Below are 7,361 nucleotides of genomic sequence, written 5' to 3'. Positions count from 1 at the left end.
TAGGATACTAATTGTACGAAACGCTTAATTTATCCTACTATCCGTATTGGGCTTTGTGTAAACGCAAACAGTTACCGGGGCTTTTTTTACTAAAATGTTTGTATAAATATTATGGTATACTTTCTAGCTTACAATTGTATAACACACGTGCGAAAGATTCAGTTTGCTCCGTCTTAAAGCTGCTTGTTGTCTCGTATTTGAAACTTTGCGATTTCTCTTCATCCAGGAAAGACAATTAACTTAATTATTTTTTCACGTGTAATTAATTACACGTATATGACGTCATATACGTGAAAAGACGTTACACACGTGGAGACTTTATAACGTCATAAGCATAGCACTTTCCAACATGGCGAACATATGGCTAGAAGTGTTTCCACCGGAACAAAATAATAATATCAACGGTGTTCCAGATGAGAGTGGACCAAAACATATGCCAGAACGTGGTGCCAAGCCAGTAGTTTATTTCCTGCTCATGTTCACAATGAATTTGATGAGAAAGATTGTGACAGAGACGAACAGGTAATACATTGATATTATGTTGATGACATGAAATATGTTACGTTTATACCACCTGAGCTATTCTGTCTGTACTTACAGGTTTTTGTTTGTATAGTCGAAAGTAAGAGTTATAACGTGCAGATTATATATGAGTTCCGCCGACCATTAGCTCACTGTACCATTTCTCGACCCATTTTGCACCATTTACCAAGTAAATAAAGACTATTAAAGTATTTTCACATGTTTCACCGACATTGGCTAGTAGACAGACCCTTTTCAAAGCTGTGTATTCTTATTTTGCATGTTTATTCCACTTCATGAAGTTATACGGCATTTTTAAATACAGACAATAATGGTAGATATTGACGAACTTCAGAGAACCAATTCTCGACCTTTGACCTTTTAGGCATCATGCCACTAAATCAAAACAAGTTTTGTCGACAGTGTTTTATTGTTTTCACTTGAATAGTCCGTGGATAAATATTTATTATGTCTCCCCCAGGAGACATATTGTTTTTGCCCTGTCCGTCCTTCCGTCCGTCCTTCCGTCCGTCCGTCCGTACGTCACACTTCATTTCCGAGCAATAACTGGAGAACCATTTGACCTAGAACCTTCAAACTTCATAGGGTTGTAGGGCTGCTGGAGTAGACGACCCCTATTGTTTTTGGGGTCACTCCGTCTAAGGTCAAGGTCACAGGGGCCTGAATATTGAAAACCATTTCCGGTCGATAACTTGAGAACCACTTGACCCAGAGTGTTGAAACTTAATAGGATGATTGGTCATGCAGAGTAGATGACCCCTAACGATTTTGGGTTCACTCTGTGAAAGGTCAAGGTCACAAGGGCCCGAACATTGAAAACCATTTCCGGTCAGTAACTTGAGAACCACTTGACCCAGAATGTTGAAACTTAATAGAATGATTGTACATGCAAAGTAAATGACCCCTATCGATTTTGGGGTCACTCCATTAAAGGTCAAGGTCACAGGGGCCTGAACATTGATAACCAGTTCCGATCAATAACTTGAGAACCACTTGACCCAGAATGTTGAAACTTCATAAGATGATTGAACATACAGAGTAGATGACCCCTATTGATTTTGGGGTCAGTCTACTAAAGGTCAAGGTCACAGTGGCCTGTTCATGTAAAATCATTTTTTGGAAATAACTTGAGAACCACTTGACCTACAATGTTGAAATTTAATAGGATGATTGGACATGCAGAGTAGATGACCCCTATTTATTTTGAGGTCACTTGATCAAAGGTCAAGGTCACAGGAGCCTGAACAGTGAATTGAAAACCACTAGGCCAAGAGTGTTGAAATTTAGCGGGATGACTGGACATGCCAAGTAGATGATCCCTATTGCAGCCAACCATCAGTGTCTCTTTGACTTTCGCTTCTGACCCCTATTGACTTCTTGCCTATAGGACTTTGCATTTGGGGAGACATGCGCTTTTTTACAAAAGCATTTTCTAGTTCTCATCAAAACGAAAAGAAATAAACTAAACAATTAGCATAAAAATCTTGTATCCAGGTATGTAAAGCACCTCTACAGATACCGATAATCTAGTGTTATGTCAACGTTGGTCGAGAGATGGTACCGTTCGAGAATTGGTACAGCGAGGCTAATTAAAAATTTGCTTTTAAATCATGATGTTATGTGTGCAAAAACACTGTTTCAAATACTTTTAGAACAAGATAATAATGAATTTTGTCCGACATACACAGAGACACACGCAACACAAACACGCGCGCGCACACACACACAAACAAACGCACGCACACATTTACTCATTGTGTGAAAGAATTTCCCAAGATTTTGATAGAAATGGTTGCGAGTTTGCGCAATTATTCAAAATCTACACAAATATAGCAGACGGTTTTAGAACCACATAATGAATTATTTTCGACACACGCACGCACACACGCAGACACGTATTTACTCTTATGTTAAAAAAGAATCGACCAAGATCTCAGATAAGATGAGCTATCAAAACTTGCTGTTTTGAACACGTGTGATAACATATTGTCAATTATTAATTTCAGATATGCGACACAGTTCATTCGTTCACACGCCCAGGCAACGGCACAACGGCGCTGTTCAAGAGTTCATGCATGGAAAGAAATAACAATAAATGAACTGAAAGGATTCATTGCCGTGGTCTTAAATATGGGATTGATCAATAAGCCCAGAATTGAACAGTACTGGCGTAAACGAGATAGCCAGAGTACTTCATGGTTTAGAAGCATGTTTACACGCAACAAAACATACTGAAATATCTTCATATTGTAAATAACAACAAGACACCTCCTCGAAATAACCCGAACTACAATCCAGCTGCTAAATTTTCGCCAATGATTGAACATTTCAATATGCGCTCTAAATATCTTTATGTACCAACGACAGAGTTATCTGTCGACGAGTCGTTGGTAGGGACCAAGGCACGGTCAGTTATGACGCAGTATATACCATCAAAAAAGGCAAAATTTGGTATCAAATTATGGATGCTTGTAGAGTCCATATCGGGGTTTGTGTTGCGAATTATTTGTTACAGGGGAAAACAGTTTGATCCTGTTGAGAGGGGTCACCTTCAGGGTGCCGATGTAGTCACTCGTTTAATGACCGAGTCTAATTTATTAAACAGGTTTTAATCATGTTTATTGTGACAACTCTTTCACATCCATTAGATTAACCCGTGAGTTACTACCTTTCAATACATATTTAACGGGAACATTACGTCAAAACAGTATAATGCCAAATGCCAAATGCAATCAAAGGCGTACAGCTGCAAAACAATGGATCAAAATTTATGAGAAATGGCGCCGTTCTTTGCATGGCATTCAAGGATAATAACAAAAAACATGTTAAAATGTTAAGTACATTCCACGCTGCCAAGTTAGGCAATGACCAGAAACCAAAAATCGTAACCAAATATAATAAATACATGGGCGGGGTGGATCTCAGTGATATGCTGTCCACGTTTTATTCTGACCAACGAAAAACATTGAAAATGTGGAAAAAGATTTTACTTAATCTACTACATAGATTTATTATCAATGCTTACATTTTGTATTAACAAAATACTGACCGTCCAATAAGTAGGCTTAGGTTCATCGAAGAGGTTGTCGATTCGCTTGCTTGTGAACATCTTGGAACCAGACGACAATTTGTTCCTGGGGCGAGAAATCGCTTGCAGAGAGGAATGCACCGTTTGCTCGAGGCGCAGGGTCGGACGACGGCGCCGAACATGTTTCACGCTAGCGATTCTTGGATGATTTATAAGAAGTCCCTATGGGATTTATTCCCGTCTAAATGCACAAACTAGCATTCAATTCTTATATTTACATTTTTTTTTTCTATAGTTTGCTACAAAGTAAGAGTTTACTTTCCATTAGTTTCAGAAATTCAAAATTAATGTCAGGATATCGATCTTCTCTACATCTAAATAGGACAGTCAAAAAGACCCGCCAAGTTCAGTTGTAATTTGCCTTCCGAAAAACTAAAGTTCCTGCTAAACGCTAGCGCCACCACCAAATTGTGGTGATAAGGAAAAGAGCTATCGACATTACCGTGGTGCAGCTATCGTCCGTTTCTACTTGTAAACACGTGAGAAAAATTTATATTTTATCTCATATTTTCATTGATAGAACATTTTTCGAAAATCGAACAATGTAGTTCCGTGTAGCAACACTTTTACTACAGGTTGGCTGTAATTTCATTGAAATATTATGCAAATTGTGGCGCCAGGAGCTTTTCTCCCAAATTTGACAGTGGCATTGTCATATCGGCCAGTATTCGAACACCATTCCGATGAACAGACACACTGTAAGAACATACCTGTGCATGCAAATGGTGTAGAAATGAATTACACGTATTCCCATACACCAGACAATTACGAAAAACACAGTAAAAAGTTGAAACACGACTATTTTTGAAAGTGGCGCTATCACTCAAGTGGTGGCGCTATACAGTAGTGGTGGCGCTGTTGTATATGATTAGTGGGTGATATATTCAATTTAAATATATGAACATGTCTGTCTGCAAGACCCGGAAATTTCTGTAATAATCGATGTTATCAACCTATCCCACACTACATCCAAATTACGTTACTCAACAAAATACATGTAGTAACCTCTACATGATCGCAAAATAATCTACATGTATATGGATTCAGATTGTACATCTAAGCTCTATTGATTAATCATATTTAATCGATTGGAATTGAAAATGTATTGTACTCGCTTTTTAGAAAGGTCTTTTGTTTACAATGACATGCAGACGACGTATAAAAACAAAGGGGGGTAACTTTCAGAATCTTAATATAACAAATAATTTCTACACTATCTTCGAATTATTTCCTGGACACAAATCTTTGTTTGAAATAAAAGTATTGCTACAATTTTTCTTGACCTGAATTTAAAGTACACTTACGTTTGTATCTAAATAGAATATTAAAAGGTTAGAAATAATTCTTCATTAACATTTTAAACAAAGGAAAATAGTTACTTTGACTACAAGAGTCTCAGTGGTCTGTGAGTATTTTGTTCTTTTTTTCCTGGATAGAGAATGTTTCATAAAGGTAAGTAAACTATGATCGTGTTTTTCTTTCTTTAATAACATAATTCATTGCAGGAAAATTATCAGTTAGAGAATGTTGGTGTTTGTTTTGTTCCGGATGCGTCATCAGTTCGTATTATTTAATGCCGTAACAGCGCCATCACTACTGTATAGCGCCATCACTAGAGTTATAGCGCCACCACTTTTAAAAATCCTGGTATATTTCTTCTAACCCGATATTCTATTATTCATGGTGTGTGCGTATATAATTATTTATCATTTCTACACCATTTGCATGCGCAGGTATGTTCTTACAGTGTGTCTATTCATCGGAATGGTGGATATGAAAATGCGCCACTGTAAGATTCGGGAGAAAAGCTCCTGACACCACAATTTGCATATTATTTTAATGAAATCACAGCCAATCTGTAGTAAAAGTGTTGTTACACGGAACTACATTCTCTAATTTTCGAAAAAAAGTTCTATCAATGAAAATATAAGATAAAATATAAAATTTACTCACGTGTTTACAAGTAGAAACGGGCGATAGCTGCACCACGGAAATGTCGATAGCTCTTTTCCTTATCACCACAATTTGGTGGTGGCGCTAGCGTTTAGTAGCCGTGAATGGGAAACCACACAGTCGTGTTTGTACAATTTTGATATATATATCGTGATAAAATTAGTTCTAGCTAACATTTAATATTCTTTTTGAAACTGCGTCAAATTTTGAAATAATTTTTCGAAACACGCCATTTTGTTTATGTCTTTTTTTTTTCAGAATGACGTCGGATTGATCGTGCATTCTAATATGAATAACAATGCTTTAATCATCACAACGATATTTTGTTGACGTCACGTCAACGTGATATTTAGCGCCATGTACGCATCAAGAAATAGCGCTTTCAAATTTCATGAAACATGTTTTAAACGAAATGTTACATTGCACAAATGTGGTTCTGGCGTATATAAACACAGACCTACTATTGGCGCCATACTTGGGCGAAGAAACAGTTCCATCATATTTGATATAAATTTTTCAATAAAGAACATACTAGAATCGAAATAATTTATTGCAAAACAGTGTTTTATCGCTATTTATATATACCGCCCATGTGAAATTATTACACCCGACGTATAACCGCCCTCCGTGTATAAATAGTAATAAAGCACTGTTTTGCTAAACATTATTTCTTAAAGCTGGCGTTAAGGGCCTTGGTATTGTTACGCATTTTTTATGCAAAAATAGTCGTTTTTTCTCTATATACAAAGTATATAATGTATAGAAATATTAGATGTTATTCAGCATATGCTGATTCCATATCATTTTATTTTTATCCATAACTTTTAAGTGTGTGAAGTTGGCGAGAAGTTCGACATTCGACATTGAACATTCGTTCTCAGAACGACATTAGACATTTGAAGCGTGAAGTTGGCAATAAGTTAAACTTTCGACATTGAACATTCGATTTCAGAACGACATTGGACAATCAATACAAGAATGACATTGGACATTCGATTTCAGAACGACATTGGACATTCGATTTCAGATCGACATTTAACATTCGATTTCAGAACGACATTCGACATTCGATACCAGAACGACATTGGACATTTGATACCAGATCTACATTCGACATTCGATTTCAGAACGACATTGGACATTCGATTTCAGAACGACATTCGACATTCGATACCAGAACGACATTCGACATTCGATTTCAGAACGACATTGGACATTCGATTTCAGAACGACATTCGACACCAGAACGACATTCGACACAAGAACGTCATTGGACATTCGATTTCAGAACGACATTGGACATTCGATAACAGAACTACATTCGACATTCGATACCAGAACGACATTCGATACCAGAACGACATTGGACATTCGATTTCAGAACGACATTGGACATTAGATTTCAGAACGACATTGGACATTTGATACCAGAACAACATTGGACATTCGATTTCAGAACGACATTGGACATTTGATACCAGATCGACATTGGACATTCGATTTCAGAACGACATTCGATTTCAGAACGACATTGGACATTCGATTTCAGAACGACATTGGACATTCGATACCAGAACGACATTGGACATTCGATTTCAGAACAACATTGGACATTCGATTTCAGAACGACATTCGACATTCGATTTCAGAACGACATTCGACATTCGCATCTAGAACGACATTCGACATTCGATTTCAGAACGACATTGGACATTCGCATCTAGAACGACATTGAACATTCGATTTCAGAACGACATTGGACATTCGATTTCAGAAC

General features: G+C 37.2%; 1 pseudogene; it reads left to right on the top strand.

Moving 5' to 3' along the window:
• The first annotated feature begins 349 nt into the window (after positions 1 to 349).
• Positions 350 to 3,354, top strand: LOC123547675 (piggyBac transposable element-derived protein 4-like; annotated as a pseudogene).
• The last annotated feature ends 4,007 nt before the right edge of the window (positions 3,355 to 7,361 follow it).

This window comes from Mercenaria mercenaria, chromosome 9 (genome assembly GCF_021730395.1).
Source record: "Mercenaria mercenaria strain notata chromosome 9, MADL_Memer_1, whole genome shotgun sequence".
Taxonomy (NCBI): Eukaryota; Metazoa; Mollusca; class Bivalvia; order Venerida; family Veneridae; genus Mercenaria; species Mercenaria mercenaria.
Note: the sequence above shows the minus strand (reverse complement) of the source record. Positions and strands in the feature narration are given on the sequence as shown.